Source organism: Capsicum annuum, chromosome 10 (assembly GCF_002878395.1).
Source record: "Capsicum annuum cultivar UCD-10X-F1 chromosome 10, UCD10Xv1.1, whole genome shotgun sequence".
In the NCBI taxonomy this organism is placed as follows: Eukaryota; Viridiplantae; Streptophyta; class Magnoliopsida; order Solanales; family Solanaceae; genus Capsicum; species Capsicum annuum.
In genome coordinates, this window is record NC_061120.1 from 42,697,150 (window position 1) to 42,720,031 (window position 22,882).

The window sequence follows — 22,882 nt, forward strand, 5'->3', positions numbered from 1 at the left end:
ATCTTTATTACAACAACTTTTAAAAATATTGACTATGGAATGAATACTACCCAAGGACCTACTCTAAACATGTTCAAGAGCTTAAAAATTAAGAACGATATAACTGGACACAACTTCAACCATGAATTAGAGGAGTAAAAGCTACTGGAGATTACTATCCATGTCATTTGTGAAACATCAACTGATCCTGCAACTAGACCATACCCAAAAAAAGTATAGAAAGAGTAACATCAAGACAAAGAACACGTACTTGTAGGTATCATTGGTGGACCATGTTTAGATCACATAAACATTATAAATATCACATAAGAAAATATGAGAACTTATCTATCAATTTAATTTTGTAAAACTTTTATCCATTTATGCTATATATCCTTTATTTTAACAAAGAGTGTTTCCATTTTTGTTCCCATTTATCATAAATCACCTTGATATCAAGTGTCATCCATCATAACTCTTACTTGTTAAACTCAAATAGTTACTATAATGACCCTTTATGTTATTTCCTAATTTATTTTGTGTGTTTGTCATTTCTAGCCTTCCCATATTATATATGAGTCATATATGCCTTGTTGAACTATTAGATTTATTATCAAATAATTCATTTTTATTGCATGCACATTTCCTTATTATGGAGCTTTCACTGTTTAGGATTTGGTCTCGGACCAAAACTTCTAGTCTATGACCTCGGATGGGAATTTTAACAGTGCCAAAAGCTCTAGAACATCAACTTTAGGCTTGGTGACTCTTCATTCAGGTCTGGAGGCATCCGAACTTATTTTGGGATATTGGGTGAATTATGTGAAAAATAAAAATAGAGGTATGGGTCCACATTTAGTCTAAACAATCTCGGATGCGAGTTTAGATCATTCCATTGAGTCTAGAACATCAAATTTTATGTGGTAGAATATTTTTTTTGCATGCACAGGGTTCCAAATAAATCTTGAGCACTCGATCAAAGTACATTTCGAACTTAATAAAATTTATGCATCAGATTACTGAAGCATCACTTAACTAACCTTACGACTGCTTAGGCAATCATTGTATAAGAGACATGGTGTCGCTTAAGAGACATTGACCATTTAGTCAATGCACACTTAAGAGATGTTTTGTTCACTTAAGCAAGCATCACTTAAGCAGCTTAGGTATTGGTTAAGCGATACCCATCTTTTGGGAGCCAGATCGCTTAAACAATGCTGGAGCTGCTTAAGCGACGGGGTGATCACTTAAGCGGTACCTAGTAGGTTTAAATTCCCTTTTTGACACTCAATTTTCTATCATTTTTCCACCATCTTTACATCATGTTAAGATCTCAAAGAGAGGAAAAAGTGGGAAATCATCCACATAAGTCGACGTAAGCTAACCTAACCCTTATTTGTCATTTTTCAATATATTTCAATCATAATTCATAGAAAACTATGTAGAACTTCGGTCTTAAATTCATAAATTTTGAGGGTTGATTGGAGACCCAATTTGTGTGCTATTTGTGCCCAACTTAGAGCATACATTCTTTTTCCTTTGAGAGTCCTAATGATATGTTAAATTTTTATTCTATTTTCGGGCATCATGGGCTCGTTCTTATCCAAAAATATGATCCGACCCATATTATATAGCAATATGAGTCTTGTTTTATTCCTAACAATGTGTATGTTAATATTTGTATAGTGTGATGATATTTTATGGTCGTGTATTGAAGATGGACAATTCATGCATGATTAAAAGATTTTGGTTTGGCATTAAGATAGGCCTTTTTCTAATCTTCTTCTTGGGATTTTGTTTTATATATGTTACATCTTAGTTAGGGATTTTAGGATGTAATTATGGGTCAAAAACCATTACTTAACCCATAATAGATGTTTAGGGAAAAAAGGGTAATTAACCCTTAAGGTGAAATACTTTTGATGACTATAGAATTTTATTACCCTAGATATCTAGTATGTTAGAAATATTAAGTATAATAAACCTTAAGTGTGATGATTAATAGAACACTCAATGGACTATGATGGTTTTCTGAAGCATCGTGGGTTTGGACCTTTAGAAAATTTCCTAGATTTCTAGATTTTGTACATCTACAACTTATGGGTACCAATCGTATGATAGGGTATAGTTGGTATACTCTTGGTCATATGAAAACAAATATTGGTTGGTGGGTTGGATTGGTTTTTGGAATAAATACGATATAGTGGGTACGAGTCGTATATTTGGGGCGGGTCATATGGTTTGGATTTTCCTTTACTTAATTTGAGATATAGTAAGTTAACTTGGATATGAATATGAGTGGCTCACCATTATCTAAGTTAGGTTATGAGTCATTTCATTAACTCGTATGGTAGGTAGTGCTTAAACTTTCTTTAATTCTATTCTTCCAGGGATACAGTTTAGGGGTGCTAATCTTATAGTTTGGTATAGGTTGGTATTGGTAAGTCATATGTTTGATAGTGTTAGGAAAAAAGGAGAGGCCTAGGGTACGATTGATGGGTACCACTCGTATGGAAGGGTACGACTAGTAAAGGGAAATCATACCATTTGATTGGAATTATAAGTAGTTTAAGTTTGAGGTAATCTGGACATTTTCCCACTTAACCTCTTAAGGCCCCATGGCTTATATTACTATTGGTACATCATTTAACCTATTATTCTAATCATAAACACTTAGAAACTCTCTTTAATTCTCTCTAAGTCTCTTGGGTAAAGAAAGGCTGGGGTTTTATCTAGAGGATCAATTTGGGGCTTGTATGAATTACTTCTTCCCATCTTCTTTGTAATCTAAAGCATGTACTCTTCCCTCTTTATTAGTTACAACTAATGGCATATTTTATACAATGTTCTTATGGTATGATTATTGTATGGTTTTGGGGTTTTCAAATATATGTTGGGGTTTTGGTATTAAATGCTTGGTTAAGTTCTTTCCTATGTTTAAATTATTTATTTAGATGCTTTAATGGTGTTTTAGACAATTGGTTGCATGGGAATGGTAAAATTTTAATTAGAATTTGTTTTGGAAACACTATGCCACTAACATGTTTGATAAAATGCTTTTACTATATCATTGGGCTATTAATAGAACTATTGGATAGTATGGTTTGGTAATGGAACCCTAAATGGTGTAAATTATTTGGAATGGTTAAAAGGTATGGTATGATAGTCATGGTTATAGTTAATTAAACCTTCTTATAGCGTACAAAGGAATCACCCAAGTAAACACATTAATAAAACAAAGCAAACTTAATAATGGAACATTTGTGGGGTATATGTGATTCCCTCAAGTTAACTTGATAATGTAATCTATGGGTACATGGTTATCCCTTTACATAAAAAAGTTGGCTAAAGACAATTCTTGCAAGCTATAGTTGGTATGATGACAGCTCTACTCATAGCCTTGGGTAATAATAATGGAATAATAGTTTAGTTGGATGGTAATGATTTTAATTGGGTAATATTGGTGGGGTGTGATAGCTAACCGTAAAGGTGCGAGTCTAATAGACGGATACTAGAAACTCATGTTTGCCGATATGAGGGTTGGTCATAGAGACCATATATGATACTATGAGGTATATGAGGATCCTATAAGTACATTATAAATATGTATCATGGATAGTAAAGGGTACTTTCGAATCCCCTACTCTTCTGGTATCTCTAGTTCATACGGCTACAGGCATCAAGGCCAGTTTAGTGGTATACTAGACCCATATAGCTAGTGGGTGGTTCTAGGATGGTTATGCTATACATACCCAGGTTAATGGTTTTAAAGGCATGCTATACTCGGCTCTCTTTCTCAACATGGTTGTATATATATGTGTATGTGTATGTGTGTGATTGTGTGCATATATTTAAGTTACATGGTTTTATTGGATGACATTATTTTATCCATATCTTGAGTTAATGCTAGTGTTCACCCGCTAACCCATCTTTAGGCGGCTGTATACCTATACAATACAAGAATCAGCTATTCTACTCCGCTTGCTTAATGATCGTATTTGGGATTAGCTATTAGATTGAAGTGGTGAGATTCCATATTCCAGAAGGCTTTATTTTATATCATGGATGTCTTTACATACTTTAATAATTTGTGGATATTAATTTTAGCTATGGTTGGGGGCATGTCCCAATCGGATATTATTTTTTTTGTTAGAGGCTTTATGGAGCTACTATGGGTTAGAATAGGTGATGTCACTATTGATACCAGCCTTAGTATTGCCATTGGTACTAGGGTTGATACCATTGGACTAGATTTATGATTGTTCCATCCTTTTTATGTTATGGAAAAAAACTTTGTTTTTATATTGGTTTGGTTATAGTTAATGGTTGGTATTAGATGGTTGGAGTCATTTGGGTTTGTCATGGTTATAGACCTATCCCAGAGTTTGCATCGTCATAAATGCTATTTTGTTATATATTTGGAATTTATCCAACTTAGGGTATGTGAATTTGGAGGTTAGATTGGGAAATAGGGGTGGTCTTTGGTCTTAAATATACTTAGGAAACCAAGTACGATAAGGCCCTATTTTGCATCATACCAAGTTGGTATCAGATCTTTATGTTCATGGTCAATTGGGAGTCTAGAAAGCCATGTCGAGTAGAGTCACTTTTAAAGATGTGTAGCATGCCACACTCATAATAGGGAGGTTATATGGCGTTTAGGAATATTTCACTCTCTTGTTATACTATTATCAAGCATGTAGTCTAAATCCTGGAATCTTTTCAAACCCTTGTTTGTTTGGTTTTCAAATCATGCCTTAACTATCTAAGACACAAGGTAACTCTTCTAGGAATAATATTGAAGAGAAATGTACTACTCAGGGGATTCATAGTCGGTCTAGGGGTCTCATCACAATATCTTTGGAGTTCCACTGAATTCTACTAGTACTCCTTAGGGTGAGGTGATGAATGCAAAATTTTGTCAAATGATTTATGTTATTGCTTAGTTGGTTGCTACTTAAACTGAGCTGGATGAATCTATTGTCTCATCTACTAAGACCATAAATATTGGTCAATTTATGTATATAAATCATCTTACTTTTACTGGTGGAGAAGGATCCTTAAGGTTTCTTGGATAAAATGGAGAAAATATCCAAGGTAATGCAAATAACAAATATGGAAGAAGAGAATTTTGATGCTAATCAGCTTAAAGATGTAGCGTAATAATGGTAAAAGGAGTGGGATAGGATGATAGGTAATGTTGATGAGTCAACTTTTGGAAGACTTTATCTAATGCTTTTCTAGATTATTTATTTCCTCCAGAGTTGAAGAAAGCAAAGGTGGATTAATTTGCTAATCTAAGAATAGGGAAAATATTTGTTAAGTAATACGCCTTGAGATTTTCTCAACTATCAAGGTATGCTCTTGAATTAGTATTTGATATTAGGGCAAGGATAAGAAAGTGTACTTCTTTACTGTCTTAGGATTTGATCCTTAAAAGCAAGGTTGTATTACTGATCAAGGATATGGATATTTCTAGGTTGCTAGTTCATATATAGCAAGTGGAGGAAGAAAAGAGAAAATAGGTTGAGTTTTAGAAAAGGTAGGGTAAGAAATTCAGGTCATCAAAATAGGATAATGCTCAATAACAAAGTGGTTGGGATGGAGCTAAGTGGCCAAAGAAGAAATGGGGGAGTTCTGGTTCCTTTTCTAGTTCTAATGCTCCTTATCCAAAATAGATGGGGGATAGGCGTCATCTGGGAAGCAATAATTTCTAGGCCCAGGATACCCAATCTCAGGAAAGTGGGGCTCAATAGGCCTCATTATGCACTCCTTATTATTTTTATAGTAAGTTGCACAGGGTTTTCTGTAATGAGTAGAGGGCCAGATGTTTCAAATATAGTCAGCCAAGCTATATGCTTAGAAACTGTCTGGTTGGTAAGGGTAATTTAGGAGCGAGTAAGGCTCCAGTTGATTTATCTTTTGCTACTGCACCAAAGGGTGCTACTTCTACAGTACTTTCTGCTTCTGGTAATGGCGCTGGTCAGAATATGTTATATATTTTTTCTACTCGGCAGGAATTCGAGGCATCACATTATGTCGTTATTGGTACATTACAACTCTTTTCTTATAAAGTGTATTGTATTGTTAATTATGTGTCCACTCTTTCTTATGTGAACCCATTTGTGGTTTTGTATTTTTGTTATCGAGGTTATTTCATATCCTTTTTCTATTTCTACCAAGTAGGTTACTTTGTGATTGCTAAAAGGGCCAATAGGGGGTGTGGTATCTATTGGTAGGAAGAAGACTTTGTTAAATATTTTTGAGTTGGATATGGTAGATTTTGATATTAATCTGGGGATGGATTGGTTACACTCTTGTTACACATCCTTACATTGTTGGACCTGTAAAGTTGTCTTTAGGTTCCTTGGTGAACTGGTTATTGAGTAGTAGGGAGGTTCCCTAGCTCTTAGGGGTAGGTTTATTTCTTATATTAGAGCTCAGAGATTAATCACCAAAGGTTTTCTCAATCGTTTAGTTTGGGTTAAAGATTCTAACTCAAAAGGTCTTTCTTTACATTTGGTTCCAGTGATAAATATGTTTCCTGAGGTCTTTCTGAATGATTTTCCTATTGATCCACCAGATAGGGAGATTAAGTTTGGTATGATTTAGTTATAGATACTAATCCAATACCTATTCCTCCATATATAATGGCTCTGGCTTAGTTGAGGGAACTCAAGGAGAAATCTAAAGATCCTTGGATAAAGGTTTCATCCATTCTAGTGTATCTCCTTGGAGTGTATCCGTATTATTCTTGCGTATGAAGGATGGTTCCCTTTAGATATGCATTAACTATTGGTAGTTGAATATGGTGATAGTTAATAACAAGTATCCTTTGTCAAGAATAGATAACTTTTTGATCAATTGCAAAATGCCAAATTATTTTCTAAGATAGATCTTTAGTTTAGGTATCATCAACTTAAGACTAGGGAGCCAGATATCCCTAATATGACTTTTTGTACTCGGTGTGTGCACTTTGAGTTCCTGGTTATGTTATTCGGCTTGACTAATTCCCCAACGACATATATATTGATGAAAAGGGTTTTTAATGAAGTTTTTGGATCTTCTACCATTGTGTTCATTGATGACATCATGGTGTATTATTAAAGTGAGGTGGATTATTCGAATCACCTTCGTGTGGTGTTGGAGACCTTAAAAGGGCAATAGTTGTATGCCAAATTCTATGAGTGTGAGTTTCAGTTGAATGCGGTAACTTTTCTTAGTTATATTATTTATATTGAGGGGATTATGGTGGATCCATAAAAGGTGACGGTGGTTAAAAGATGGCCTAGAACCATGACTCGAAATTAAGATTTGGAGCTTTTTAGGTTTGGCTGGGTGTTATAGGCAGTTCATGGAAAGTTACTTGATGATAGCTTCCCCTTTGGCTAAGTTGACTCAAAAAAAGGTAATATGTTCTTGGTCGGAAGCTTATATGGGGAGTTTTGAGAAGCTAAAGGATATGCTAACTTCGGCTCCTATTTTGACATTAGCTAAAGATAATGAGGGGTTTGTGGTTTATTATGATATATCCCTGGTGGTACTTGGTTTCTTTTTAATGCAACATGGGAAGGTGATTTTCTATGCTTCTAAGAAGTTGAAGGTGCATAAGAGGAATTATCCTACTCATGATTTAGAGATTTTAGCAATGGTTTTTACGTAAAAATATCCAGTATTATTTATATGGAGTGCATGTGGACATCTTTTCTGATTATAATAGTTTACAGTATATGTTAACTTAGAAGGAGCTTAATCTGAGGCAGATGAGATGGTTGAATTTTCTTAAGGACTATGATATGAGTCTTCTCTACCACCTAGGTAAAGCTAACATGGTTACTGATGATCTTAGCAGGTCCATGGAGAGTTCAACTCATATGGATAAGGAGAAGTAAAAATTGGTGAAGGATATTCTTCGCTTGGTTAATCTAGAAGTTTTTCTCTTGGACTCCAAGAAAGGTGGTGTAATAGAACAGAAAGTGGTTTCATTGTCTCATCCTATAGAGATCAAGGATAAGTAAATACTTTATCCCATCTTGATGAAAATCAAGAGTGACATTGGTGGGAAAAGAGTTATGGTTTTCGAGATCTGTGGTGATGGTATCTTGAGGTACAAATAAAAGTTATGTGTTCATAATGTTAATGGTTTGTGATACAGGGTTTTGGCTAAGGCTTATAAATTATGCTATATTGTTCATCCCAGTTCAACAAAAATATATCATGATCTCAAGGAGATATATAAGTGGAGTGTTATGAAATGGGATATGGCTAATTTTGTGGCCAAGTGTATGGTGCGCGAACAAGTTAAAGTTGAATACACAAGGCCTGGGGGCTTTTATCAGGAAATTAATTTGCTGGAATGAAAATTAGAGGTAATTAATATGGATTTCATTACTAATCTTCCTCGGTGTATGAACCAATTTGATTCAATTTGGGTTATCGTGAATAGGATGACAAAGTTCGCTAACTTCTTGCCAATGCGGACTAACTTTTCAGGTAAGGACTATACACAATTATAGCTTCAGGATATTGTAAAGAAATATGGGGTACCAATTTGTATTATCTTTGATCATGGTACGGAACTTTTATCTCACTTTTGGTGGTGTTTTCAGAAAGGGTTGGGGACTAAGTTTAGTCTGAGTACTGCTTCCCACCCGCAGATGGATGGTCAAGTAAAGAGTACTATATAAGAATTAGAGAACATGCTTCGAGTATGTGTGATTGATTATGGTGGATTTTGGGTTGAGCATCAATCTGTGGTAGAGGTTTCTTACAATAATAGCTATCATTCTAGCATTGGGATGGCCATTTTTGAGGCATTATATGGCCGGAGGTGTAAATCTCCTATTGGTATGTCTGAGCTTGGTGAGGCAAATTTATTTGTCCCAAATTTGGTTTATCAGGCTATGGAGAACTTAAAGGTGATTTGGGATAGGCTTAAGGCTTTCCAAAGTCTCTAAAAGTGCAATGCGGATGTAAGGTGTAAAGACTTGGATTTTATTATTGGTGATAAGGTGTTCCTAAAGGTATCTCCCATGAACAGAGTGATGTGGTTTGGTAAAAAGGGTAAGCTCAGTCCCCGTTATGTTTTTCCTTATATGGTTTTGTGGAGGGTTAGTACTGTGGCTTATGAATTAGAGTTTCCTTCTAGTTTGAGCTGCATTCATCCTGTATTTAAAGTCTCTATGTTTAGAAATTGTCTTGGTGATCCATATTCGATGTTTTCTTTACAAGAAATGAGTATCTCTAATTTTTTGCCTCATAAAGAGATTTTAATTAAGCTACTAGATCGGTAGGTTTATCGGTTATGGATAAAGGATGTGGCCTCAGTTAAGGTTCTATGTTGGTACTACATGATGGAAGAGGCTACTTATGAAGTGGAAGCGGACAAAAAGTCCAAATATCCACATTTATTTTCATCTTTGGATTTTTATGCGGAAGGTATATGTTTTTGATCACATATTTGACTTCTAATTTTTTTAAAGGTTGGATTAATGTTTGATAGTGCAAATGAATCATGTTTGTGTTTGACCTACCTTATCCGTCATTCAGGGTCTGATGATCCTAGTGGGGGAGACTGAAACACCCTGGGTTTAGACTATTTGAAAATATCCTAGATTTCTAAAGTCTACACATCATACGACTACTGGGTACCAGTTGTATGTCAGGGTACAATTTGTATGCTCTTTGTTGTACGCTAACCAGTGTTAGTTTGTGGGTTGGATTAGTTTTTGTAATTAATACGACTTGGTAGGTACGAGTCATATGGTTGGTAACTGTTACTATGGTTTGGTTTTTCCTTTACTTAATCTAAGACTTAGTAACTTAACTTGGATCTGAGAATGAGTGGCTCACCCTGAGCCGTAAGTTGGGGTATAAGTCTTACCATTGATTCATATGGTAGACATTGTTCAAAATTTTTTTGATTGTATTCTGTCAGGGTAAAATGCTTTGATTTCTGGACCATAGAAAATTTAATTGAATACTATTCTCTGGACCCAGAATGACTTATGGGATTGATCCATATGTTGGGGTAGGGATAGTATGGTCCATTCGTATACTGACTAGTGTTTTTTGGTGGGATGGATTTGGTTACTATAATGGATAGTACTTAGGGGTATGAGTTGTATTGGCAGTTATGGTTCATTTGGTCCCTTAACTTAATCATAAACATGGTTACATTGGTGTATTCTACGTAATAGTGCCTCACTATATGCCGTAAGTTAGGGTACGAGTTGTACCCAGGACTCGTATGGTGGATAATGTCTCAATCTACCTTGGGATTAAATCTGTTAGGGGTACGGATGAAGAGTACAAATCGTATGCTTTGAATACAATTTTCTTAGGTGAGTCGTATGTTAGACAAATTTTGATCCAAGGGTTGAGTAAAGGATACGAGTGAGGGTATCACTCATATCATAAGGGTACAACTAGTGTAGGTCAGTAGTATCGCTTTGATGGGATTTTGGTGCAACTTAAGTGGGGGTATTTTGGACATTTCCCCACTTATCCTAATTTGGTCCCATGACCTCTACCCTACTTGGAAGGTTATTTACCCTATTATTCCATTCAGTAACACTTTGAAATACTTCTAAACACTCTATAATTATCTCAAGAGCTTTTGGACAAGGAAAGCTAGGGATTAAACTAAAGGATCAATTTGGGGCTTGTCTTAGTGATTTTTTTTCGTCACCATACATGTTTAAGGAATATTCTCTTCGCTCATTGTTATTTTATCTAAAGGCATGGTTTTTATGAATGTTTACATGATTTCATTGATTATGTGGTTTCGATTTTCAAATATGATTAGGGGGTTTTGATATTAAATGGTTCGTTGTGGTTTTCCATGGTTTTAATTATTCTTTTATATACATTAATTGAAGCTTTGGATAATTGGATTGAATAGGAATAGTTTAATTGTAATTGGAATTTGTTTTTTCACCATATTATGCCCCCTAATGTTTTTGACAAAATGCTTATATAGATATGTTTATTTCATTGACTACTTTTATTGGAACTCTTGCATGTTTAAAAATTGGTATAGGAATTGTGCATTGTTTAAATGGATTTGAATGGTAAATGAATGAATAATTAGGCTTATGGGGCACATAAAAGCCCTCCAAGTGGTTTAATATGGAAAATGGAAGGTCACGTGAAAGTCTCCATAAGCCTATAAAAAGTTGGCTATGGATGATACTTGCAAGTAAGGGTAGTTATGAAGATGCCAATATCAATGGCCTTTGTTAATAAATGGATAATGGTGTGTTTATTTGGAAATTAGTTTTAATTAGGAAATAATGGTAGAAAGTGTAGCTAAGCAATAGGAGGTGAAGGTGCCGGGGGGACCAAAACTGGGGGACTTTGTGCATGGTGTCACATTATATTTGGGGGATCTATTAGTCATACCAAGGGTATCTTCCATGGTCGAGCGGTTACACGCACTTGGGTCCTTTTAGTAGGCAATGCTGAACCCATATAGCCCATGGGTGCATTAGGATGGCTAGGCTACACAACCCAGGTAAAGGTTTGAAGGCATCTAAGCCTTGTCTTTTTGCTTTGCATGAATATGTATATACGTATGGTTATGTGCATATGGATAGTTTTACTTGATATTATGAATGGGATTATTTTATCCTTACCCTAAGATCATGCTAGCGGTCACCTGCTAACCCCGCTACTAGCAGTTGTATACCCACGTTATGCAGGAACTAGCCATTCTACTTCTCCTACATTGTGATTGACTCATGGACAACATTTGAACTTATTTGGTGAGCTTCTACCATTTTTGAAGACTCCACATCATGTTATGCACATTTCTAAACATTTTGGTTGTATTTTTGATATTGGTTCTGGCTATGGTTATGGGTATGTCATAATTAGATTTCATTACTCTTTTGGTTAGAGGTATTAGGGTACTTCTATGGATTGTAATGGGCGGGATTGGTATTGGTGCCAACCTTTACCTAGGAATAGGTAGGGAGGGCGGCACCATCAGATATAATTTCTCACTTTCTTATCATATTTGGCAATAATTATATTATGTTTTTGAACATCTTTGGTTATGACCTAGTTCGTGGCCCTTAGTTGTGTACTGTTTGGATTCGGTTGATTATTGTTATGTAATGGCTGGATTAAGTTGGGTGAGTCACAATCGTGATCTTATCCCATAGTCTTTATGTGACTTATTATACTATCTTGTTACATGCTTGAAATTCATCAACTCAGTGCAAGCGGCTAGAGGTTGGGTCGGGTAACGGGCGTGGTCTCGAGTCCTAGTCGGACTTAGGATTCCTATTATGACAAAGGCCGAGGGTGGGTTGTGTCAAGTTGGTATCATAGCCTAGGTTCATGGTCAATTGAGAGTCCATAAATTTCTGTCGAGTAGAGTCTCTTTTAGGGGTATATATTGTGCCACTCTCATAAGGGAGAGGCTAAAAGGAATTTAGGAATATTTCACTTTCTTGGTATTCTATATTCAAGCTTGGATTCTCATTCAAGGTATCTTCAATAATCGTTGTTTGTTCATCTTTCAAATCATGCCTAGTAGATATGGAACACAAGAAAATTCTTTTATCCCATATGAGAGTAATGACGAAGTGGTGCATCCTACTTATGGGTTTCATCTTTAAACTCACATTCCTATCCCTAATAGTTTTAGAGTTCCACCATATCCTATAAGTCCTTCTCTAGGGAGGTTACTAATGCAGAATTTTGTCATTCTATACATGTTATTGCTAAATTAGTTGTTGCTCAGGCTGAGAGGGATATGTCTGGTACTTTGTCTGCTGAGGCCACAAGGGTTGGCCAATTTATAAAGATGAGTTCTCCCACTTTTTCTGGAGTAAAGGTGGAGGAAGATCCATAGGGATTCTTGTACAAAATAAAAAAAATATTCTTGGTTATGCAGGCTAACATTGTAGAAGGGGTATACTTTGCAACTTATCTGCTCAAAGAGGTTACATATCAGTGGTGTGAATAGTAGGATAGGTTTAGAGGAGATTTACCAGAGTCATTCGTATAGAATGCCTTCTTTAATGCATTTCAGGATCGTTTCTTTCCCCAAGAGTTAAGGGAAAGAAAGATGGAAGAGTTTGTGGACCTCAAGCAATGGAGGATGTCTGTCAAGGAATATGTCTTGAAGTTTCATTAGTTATCAAGGTATGCTCCTGATTTGGTGCCTGACATACAGGATAGAATAAGGATGTTCGCTTCTGGGTTGAATCAAGATTTGAATTTAGAGAGCAAGACTACCATGTTGATTAAAGATATAGACATCTCTAGGTTATCTATTCATATGCAGTAAGTGGAAGATGAGAAGAGAAAGCAAGAAGAGTTTGGAGATAGGCAGGCTAAGAGGAGCAAGTTTTCTGATCATGGATGTGCTCAGTCTCAAGGTGGTCGAGATAGTGGAAAATGGTAGGAAAAGAAGTGGGGGATTTCTGGTCCCTACTTTTCTACTAGTGCTTCTTACCAGTAGGGCAATAAATGTCATAAAGGTGGTGACAATTTCCGAGCATAGGGTGCCTAATCTCATGCAAGCTGAAGTCAATCTATTTTTCCATGCCCTCCTTTTCAGTTCTTTGGTCATCCTCATCAATGTTAATCTGATAAAGGAAAGGATAAATTCTTTAAGTATTTCCAGGCTGGACATCGGCTCACGGATTGTCTGGTTAAGAAGGTTGCTACAGGAGCGAATAAGATTCCTATGGCTTTATCTTCTTATCCTACATCTGGTGGTGTGGCATCTACTTGTGTTACGACTCATGGTTCTAGTGTTTGTTGGAATAGGTTGTATGCTTTTGTTTCTAGAAAGGAATCCAAGGCATCTCCTGATATCATTTCTGGTGTGTTATGTTTTTTCTCACGTGATGTTTATTATTTACTCGATCTTGGGTCTACTCGCTCATATGTGACTACTTATATGGTTATATCTTTTGGTTTCGATCAAAAAGTTATTTTACATCCTTTTTATTTTTTGACACTAGAAAGTGACTCAGTTATTGTTAAGAGAGTCGATGGGTGTTTGTGGTATGTTGGTGGTAAGTAGACCTTGGTGGATATGTTTGAGTTGGATATGGTAGATTTCGATGTCATTCTGGGTATGGATTAGCTGTATTCTGGTTTCACTTCCTTGGATAGTTGGACCTATAGGTTATCTTTAAGTTTCCTGGTGAACCGGTTGTAGAATTGGAGGGTTCTTCTTTAGCTCCTAGGGGGAGGTTTATTTCTTTTCATACAACTCGAAGGTTAATCTCCAAAGTATCTCTTTATTATTTCGTCTGGGTTAAAGATTCTAACTTTAAAGGTCCTGCTTTATAGTAAGTTTGAGTGATTAATGAGTTTCTAGAGGTCTTTCCAGATGATCTTCCTAGTGCTCCTCCGGATAGAGAAATAGAGTTTGAAATTGACTTGGTTCCGAACACTCACCATATTTCTATTACTCCGTATAGAATGGCTCTGGATGAGTTGAGGGAACTCAAGTATCAACTTAATCATCTTCTAGAAAAGGGGTTTATTCATCCTAGTATACCTCCTTGGGGTGCTCTGATGTTGTTTGTGCGCAAGAAAGATGGTTCCCTTCCGATGTACATTGACTATAGGCCACTGAACAAGGTGACAGTCAAGAACACGTATTCTTTTCCAATAATAAATTATCTATTTTACTAGTTGTAAGGTGCCAAGTTCTTTTCTAAGATAGATATTCGATCTGGGTACTATAAACTAAAGATTAGGGTGGTGGATATCCCTTCGATGACTTTTTGTACTCGGTATGGGCACTTTGAGTATTTGGTGATGTCATTTGGATTGACTAATGCTCCAGTTCCATTTATAAATCTTATGAACTAGGCTGTTCGTCAGTGTTTTGATCTGTTCTTCATTGTGCTTATTATGACATTCCGGTTTATTCAAAGAGTGAGGTGGATCATGCCAATCACCTCTATGTGGTGTTGCAGATCTAAAAGAAACAACAATTGTATGCCAATTTATCAAAGTCCTAGTGTTTGTTGAATATTGTAAGTTAGTTGGGTCATAGTATTTCTAGTGAGGGGATTATGGTGGATCACAGAAGGTTATTATAGTGAAGAGGTGGCCTAGATCCACGACTACATCCGACATTCGAAGATTCTTAGGTTTATCCGAGTATTATAGGGGGTTGTGGAAAGTTTTTTGTTGATAGTTTCTCCTTTGACTTAGTTAACTCAGAAGAAGGTTAAGATTTCTTTGTCAGATGCTTGTAAAGGGAGTTTCAACAAGTTGAAGGATAAGCGTAACACCCCATAGTTTTGGGCTAGAATGTAAACCATCATTTCTTTATGTAAAGATTCCAAAAGCCAACAAATCCCATTCAAATTTAGTGTGTTAATAAATTATGTAGTGTGGGAATCTAGTTGAGCATTAATTGAGACCATAGAGGTCCCCTAACTTAAGGACGAGTTGAAAGTTTTCCTAGCGATTGAGTTTTGGCGAACATCTAAACTTGGGTCAACTTCGATTGACCATAACTTTTTATATATAGCGAATTAGGGGTCCTACCATATATCAAACGAAAGGTCGTTGAGTCCTGTTTCCAACGCCACCAGTTCTGCCTTAATTAGTTTTGGGGTAAATTTTTATTCCTATTTTACAGAGAGGTATCAATATACCAAGGGTACGACGGCCAACCCGATGGACCGTCATGTCTATGACGGACCATCAGACCTTTCGTCAGCCCTAAAATAGTAAGTTCAGTCACTGGACATGACCCGACGATCACAGTGTTGGTCTGTCACCCTCCTAATAATCAGTCAACCAAGCCGTCTGAATAAACTCAAAGTTTCAATGGCGGGATGCTTTAAAAGGGGTGTTTTGGTACTTTTCCTTTTTGAAAAACCTCCCAAATGGATTTAGTCACTTTCTAAGATGTTAATAATCAATCCTAATCTGTTACGCAACATCAAAACTCCCTCTTCACTCTCAAAAAATAGAATCAAACTAGGGTTTCCTCCAACAACTAGAAAGCAAGGAATCATTCTTTAAGTCCAAGATTTTCAAGGAACAAATCAAGATTCAAGTTCAACTTTTTAAACTAAGTAATCTAAGGTACGTGGGATTTTCCTAAACTACATGGGCATGGTGAAAAATGCATTTAATAATGATTGAATGTTGAGAAATCATGTGTTCATGAAAGATTTTGAATTACATTAAAAATCAAGCATTTTGAACTCTTTCAATGATGAAAAGTTTTAGTCTTGAGGCCTTTCCCTTAAATTTGATTTTGGTGTATGTATATGTGTATATGTGTTTGGAATTTGAAAGTTAATTGATAGCATAATGATTTACCCTCCCTCCCTTGTTATGATACTTCTTGATTTTCATGTTTTACGAATTGATAAATTTCACATCTTGAAGTATGGTATAATATTAATGGTTATTGGTAAATTATTAGAAATTCGTTTGAATTGAACGGAGGGTGTTTTATTGGTTGTTAAATGTTAGAAATGTTTGCTAAAAGGATTGCATGGTTTGTCAAAAAATACTTGGCCACCACATATTTGTTGAAATGTTATAAAAGAGAGAATCTTGCATAGTTTGACATATGTTTTGAAATAAGTATCCTCTTGCACCATTTGAATGTTTTGGTGGTCTAAGCATTGTTTTGAATCAAAAGAGATGTAACATGGTAATGTATGGCTTAGAGATATTACTTGAATGACTTTGTATGACAATACCAAAAAGATGAATGCCATAGCAGATTCAGAATAGACTAAAATACAGATTTTCAAAATTTGATTACAGAAAGATGCATGTTTAGAATAGACCAAAAATGGGATAAAAAAGATTTAGGTGGTTAACCAAAGAAAGTACGAGTTGAAAGACTCAATGCTAGAAACTTTGATATGCCGACACATGGTTATGGTACCATTCTTTGTGAAATTGTGTAACTTGACTTATGTCATCCCAATTGGGACTATGGTTAGGATCCCTGCTTTGTAATCTTGTGCAATACCATAACATATTAATTTGATTGGGGATTTTGGCATCCTACTATGTGATCTTGTGTTCCTCCTTATTGGTACTCTAATCCTAGCGGCAAACTTGGATTGGGAGCTTGGTGCTGAGTCAAGGGTGGATTCCATATAGCCTGTGGAATTACAGATTTTAGGGTATATCACCTAGCTCAGAAGTAAAACAAAGAAAGGAATTACATCTACAGAATTGTTTTAAGATTATTTAAAGTTTCCCATGTTTTTTAAATTATGTCATGCATGGTGTTTTATAAATTGCTCTCACTTATGTTGTATAAAAAATATTATTTTGTATTGCTCTGCATACCAGTACATCTGTATTGACCCCCTATATTTCAGGATTTTGAGATACAGTACTGTGGTTCCATTAAGTAGTAGATTGACTTGTAAGAATTTTGCAGCTGGTGAGCCTCCCTTACTTCGGTAGTCCTAGTTATGAAACTTGTCATTATTATTTTATTTTTATTCATGGTCGACTGGGGGCCTTGTCCTAAATTTCAGATTGATGTCATTTTTAATTGTTAGAGATTTTGCAGAATTGTGTCAGGTGTTTTGAATCTTTCATGAACTCATCTTTTTGAATTGTTCAGTTAAAGAAAAATATAGTGACTATTTTTCAATCTTGTGTTGTTTTATCGCTAATTTATTATATTGTATGAATGTTGTGCATGATTACCAGATAGACAAGGGGCATGTAATACCCCAAACTTTCTTTATGTCAAATCTAGTATCTAGAAGAGTTAGTGATGACTTTCTAAATGATTAATGTTAATATCAGAGATAATTTCACCAATTTTTGCTTTTTCTTATGTGTAAAATTGATTCAGCTTCCCAATGATACAAATTTCATCCAAATCCGGTATAGGAGCAAAAAGTTATGGATATTTTATAGAGAACTATCAAAACTGCCAAAAGCGACGGTCAGACTAATGGACCATCGAGCTAGAAATGGACTGTCGCCCAAGCCATCATGACTAAGGCAGTGAACCCGAGTTACGATCAAGTGCGACGGCCAAGATAGATGTACCATTGAGCTAGGACGGCCAGGATCGACAGACCGTTAAGATAGTGATGGACCATCACCGAAACCATTATAGACAAGGCAGAAAGTTCAGATTCTGGCCAAATACGATGGTCAGGACCAATGGACTGTTGAGCCAGCAACGGACCGTCGAGCCAGCGATGGACCGTCGTCCAAACCATCACCACTTTTGATCAACAATTTTAAACCATTTTTAAAAGGGTATTTTGGAATTTTTCCACCTGTTTTAACCCCTAATTATACTAGACCAAAGCTCATAACTTCTTTATTCATCCACAACACCAAGTTAGGGTTTCTCTCAAGGATCAATCCCCAAGAACTTAAAACCCTAGGTGTCTAATCCCAAGGCAAGAATTCAAGCTTTCATCCACTAATCTTCATGAATTCATCTACCCAGGTATGTAGAATGTTAATTCATGTGGTCCTTTCACCCATGAAGCTCAAGAAACCCTATTTGAAATATAAACTTTGGATTCTATGGTATGAGTTGAACTATATCCATGTTTTTGTGATTTTTTGATTTCCTAGTTGAAGTCTTTAATGACTATAATTAAAATATGTTAGTATGTAGTTGAATTTCTTTCATTGGAAGTGTAAAATGTTGCCATGATGTATTATTTCAATATTCATGCCTAAGCCTAAAGATATGCATGCAAGGTATTTGATAAAATGCCTAAGAGACTAGGAATTTTGCCTTATGACTCATTTGTGACAAAAATTGATGAATCCATAATTCTCTGTTATATTCGATATGACTCCCACGTTATTGTTATGCTTTGTAATTGATTGACGTAATGCTCATAAGATTAGGCTTATGAAATTATGATATGTTTACATACATTCCTATATATGTGTAAGCTTATAGTATGAGAATGTTTTAGGAAGATCCTCAATGATTGTACTATGAATTATTGACTATTGTTATGTGTCAAGAAGTGTCATCCCTTGTCAGTTTCATGCTATTGAGTCCTAAGGGTACTTGTACCCGGTAATTTTGTTGTGTACCTAGAGCCAGTGTCAGTTTTCAAGATACTCTCAGTTAAGCCATGTTCAATAGAATTTAGTTAGTCTAATGACTTAGGAAAACTCAGTAATCTCAGGCAGTTATCAGATCTCAGTAATGTTCTATTAGTCAAAGAAACTCAGTGAACTTAGTCCAGTCAGTTCAGTATAATTAATTTAGTGTCTAATCAGATAGGAGTAGGATTCAGCACTAATTGAGCATAAGGATGGGAACTTACTTGCGAGTAGAGGGTGTGATTCTTAGAAGCAATGCTTTCGCTCCAAAACTACTTAGCCAACGTAGGTTGAGACATTTAACCTATTAGATAAGGGTTGATAAGGTGACTTAACCTGTTAGATAAGGGTCCTACCATTCTCCTTAGAGTACCTTTTAGATGAGGGATTACTCACAGCTTGTCCTTACCAGTGGCATGGTATTGATACCCTTCCCATTAGGGTTATAGATTAGACCGCAACTCAATTATATTATCTTATTTTGTGCATGTCCATTAGATGACTACTTTCCACAGTTATAGTCTCAGTCTCAGTCTCAATAATACAACTTAAATAGTTCTACCGAATTTAAGACTATTAGATACAATTATTTAGATAATAGTATATCTGTTATACAAAAACTTATGTTATTAGTATTCAGATTCAGTGATGTCATGATCTCAATTACAGTCCACATATTCATGCATGTGTTCTCACGTTCATCTTATTCAGTCAGCTAGTATTTTCCATGCTTATAAACAACCCCTTGCATTCAGCCTACCTCACTTGCATACTAGTACATTCAATTATACTGACGAATTTGTGCTATGGTGTTTTATACCATAGGTTCAGTAGTATGAGCTCCAGAGAATCCTTAGTAGATTAGACGTTCATCAACCTGACTAGGAGTGAGTCCCCATCATTCGAGGATAGCATGATTATTTTATTACTTTATTATTTTAGTAGTCTGGAGTTAGTTGGGGATATGTCCCATCAACTCCACAGTTTTTAGATAGTTTTGAGGCTCCAGACTATAGCATGTTTAGTCAGTTATTTCATTTTTATTTGGTATTGATATACCATAGTTCTAGATGTTATGTTTTATCTGATTTTGAAACTTATGGCCTTTCAGCCTTTTTCGTATTTATATAGTATATTATGCAGTGCCTAGTTACAGATATCAGTCATAGGTTAGATTATGGTCCTTTGGGGTCATGAGCACCATATGGCCTTTTGGGTACCAGATTCGGGGTGTATAGGGTGCTCGGGCCTTCATGGTTTAGAATGCTTATCATGGACAGGGATCAATTTGAGTCATAACAAACTTTGTATCAGAGCTCAGTTCATGGTCCCAGGTTTTCTGAAAAATTACGTCGGGTCGAGTCCTGTTTAAGGGTTTGTAGTGTGCCATACTTATAAGCAGGAGGCTACAAGACATTTAGGAATATCTCTCTTTCTTTATGCTCTAGTTCATGCTATAAATTCTGAATGTTCCTCTTTCTACTCTAGTTTGTGCTACGATGTTGCCTATACGAAAGTGAAGTTATCCCAATTTTTACTTTGATGTTCTCAGATATGTCCCTATTATTAAGGTGATTGAAGTGTAGAAGTCTAGAATCTAAATAGTATGGTCCTTTCTGATTGCGTCATAAAATATTATAAAATTGTACAAAGACTAGAGAGAAGTCTATTAGCACTTCAAGGTGTATTGATTCAAGTGTATACTTTGATCCTGATTAAATCATGCTTTCCACCCTGAGGTATTTAAGTGTATCTAGTCCCTTTCAAATTGTTTATTGTAGGGAATGTTATGTAGAAGATTATTGGAACTGTATTTCCACCCGATTGGTAGTATATGTTAAAGTGTCATGACATAATTGTAGTGAGTTGGTCCCGAAGTTGGTGACATGAAGTCACTAGGTTAGCAGTCCGAGTGAGGGTGACTATTGTGTAAATAAGTCGTTTTAGTTGTATAACCCTTTGATGTAGAAGTTGTTCTCTCTTTTAATGATGGTTGGATAATATTGTGGCAAGACTTCTAGACTTTATGGTGGTGTGTAGAGAAAGTTTTTAGCTTTGATTTTTTTTTATTTATTGAAAATAAAAAAGAGCCAAGAGTGGATAGTTATAGTGGTTACAGAAATCCCTTATAGGTGTGAATGAAAATGGTTAGATTAGACAATAATTTTTAAGTATAGAATCGTTGTTGTATGTGGAATTTGAATGTATTCTAAATGTATGCTTGGGTAAGTAAGTATGATTTGAGAATGTAGAATATGTAGATAAGCTCATATTGGGTTATAATATAAGATTAAGGTTGCCCACGTCTATAATATGACTTTTCCCCCTTGACCTTATTTTCTTTAGTAGGTGTAAACTAGTACTTCATATAAGAAGGTATTTAGTGGATTTTGAGGTTTAATAGGGATGTCATGGAGGGGTTGTGATTGTAGGTAGTAGTTAAATAAAATAAGTTTTTTAGTTGATGGACCGGTATAATATGTTTCATGCTTCACCGGTGGTATGTAATGTTTACTAGACTATAGGCTTGAACTTTAGATGTAGAATATGGTGGTAAAGGCAGTATTTTTATGGTTAATGATGTATGTTTTATGGAAATGAATTAGTAGGCTTGATATGATTTTTGAAAGAGCCAAGGTTAATAATTTATGAAAAGTTAAGTGGAAATTGTGAGGTATATATGTATATGAGGACTAGTACTAAAATGATCAATTATGGGTGAGTCATTAAGTGGATAAGGGTGTAAGTATATAAGAGAAAGTTACACCCCCTGGTAGTATGGTGCTAGGTAAGATTTTATGATATAAGTTAAGTAATTAACGGTCTAATGTTAGTTAGACTTTGGATCCACGGCATGAACTGAATTATATCTATGTTTATGTTATTGTTTGATTTCCAAGTTGAAGTCTTTAATGACTATCATAAAAATATGTTAGTATGTGGTTGAAATTCTTGCATTGGAAGTGTAAAATGTTGTCATGATGTATTATTTTAATATTCTTGCCTATGCTTAAAGATATGCATGCAAGGTGTTTGATAAAATGCCTAAGAGAATATGAATTATGCCTTACAACTCATTTTTGACCAAAATTGATGAATCCAACTTTCTCCCTTATGTTCAATATGACTCCCACATTATTTTTATGCTTTGTAATGTTTTGACGTAATGCTCATGAGATTAGGCGTATGAAATTATGATATGTTTCCATGAATTATGATATGTTTGCATGCATTCCAATTTATGTGTAAGCTTATAGTATGCCAATACTTCATGAAGATCCCCAATTATTATACTATGAATTGTTGACTAAGGTCATGTGTCAAGAAGTGTCATTCCTTGTCAGTTTCATGTTATCGAGTCCTGGTGGTACTTGTACCCGACAATTTAGTTATGTGCCTAGAGCTAGTGGTAGTTTTCATGATACTCTAAGTTAAGCCATGATCAGTAGAATTCAGTTAGTCTCATGTCTCAGGAAAACTTAGTAATCTCGATAATGTTAGTCACTTATCAGATCTCAGTAATATTCTGTCAGTCAATGAAACAAGTGAACTTAGTTCTATTTAAATAATTCATTGTCTAATTAGATGGGAGTAGTATTTAGAATCGAGTGAGCCTAAGAAAGGGAACTCACCTGCAATTAAAGTGTGTGATTCTTAAAAGCAATCTTTGCGCTCCAGAACTACGTAGCTAGTGTAGGTTGAGACATCTAACCTGTTAGATGAGGGTTGATAAGGTGACTTAACCTATTAGATGAGGGTCCCATCATTCTCTTTAGAGTACCTGTTCGATAAGGGATTACTCATATCGTGTCCTTACTAGTGGCGCGGTATTGACACCCTT